Source organism: Bison bison, unplaced genomic scaffold, assembly GCF_000754665.1.
Source record: "Bison bison bison isolate TAMUID 2011002044 unplaced genomic scaffold, Bison_UMD1.0 scf7180017864368, whole genome shotgun sequence".
NCBI classification, from domain to species: Eukaryota; Metazoa; Chordata; class Mammalia; order Artiodactyla; family Bovidae; genus Bison; species Bison bison.
The window spans coordinates 368,969-369,242 of record NW_011494940.1 but is presented as its reverse complement, the minus strand read 5'-3'; the positions used below and the strand labels follow the sequence as shown (position 1 = coordinate 369,242).

Below are 274 nucleotides of genomic sequence, written 5' to 3'. Positions count from 1 at the left end.
ATGTGTTGAAATCTCTCTCTCTCTCTTTCTCTCTCTCTCGGTTTGGGGAAAAAAAAAAAAAGAGCTAAGGATTGAGGAAGATGGTTCAACACAGGCTACGTCTGCTCTCCAAGGGGCTCTGGACTTGTCCCGCCGCAGCCTCCTCGGCTCTCCGGGCCAGAGCTCGTGTCTCGCGGTGGAAGCCGGGCGGCGGTGCGCGGGGGATGCTCTTACATAATCGCCCGGCCGCGTCCTGCTTCCTCGCGCGCGCTCCTGCACCGCGCGGGCTTGGAGA

The 274-nt window shown here is 60.2% G+C and overlaps 1 protein-coding gene across 1 annotated transcript in view; it reads left to right on the top strand.

Moving 5' to 3' along the window:
• Positions 1-274, top strand: part of JDP2 (Jun dimerization protein 2) — a 45,585-nt gene that overhangs the window by 643 nt on the left and 44,668 nt on the right. The window lies entirely within an intron of this gene.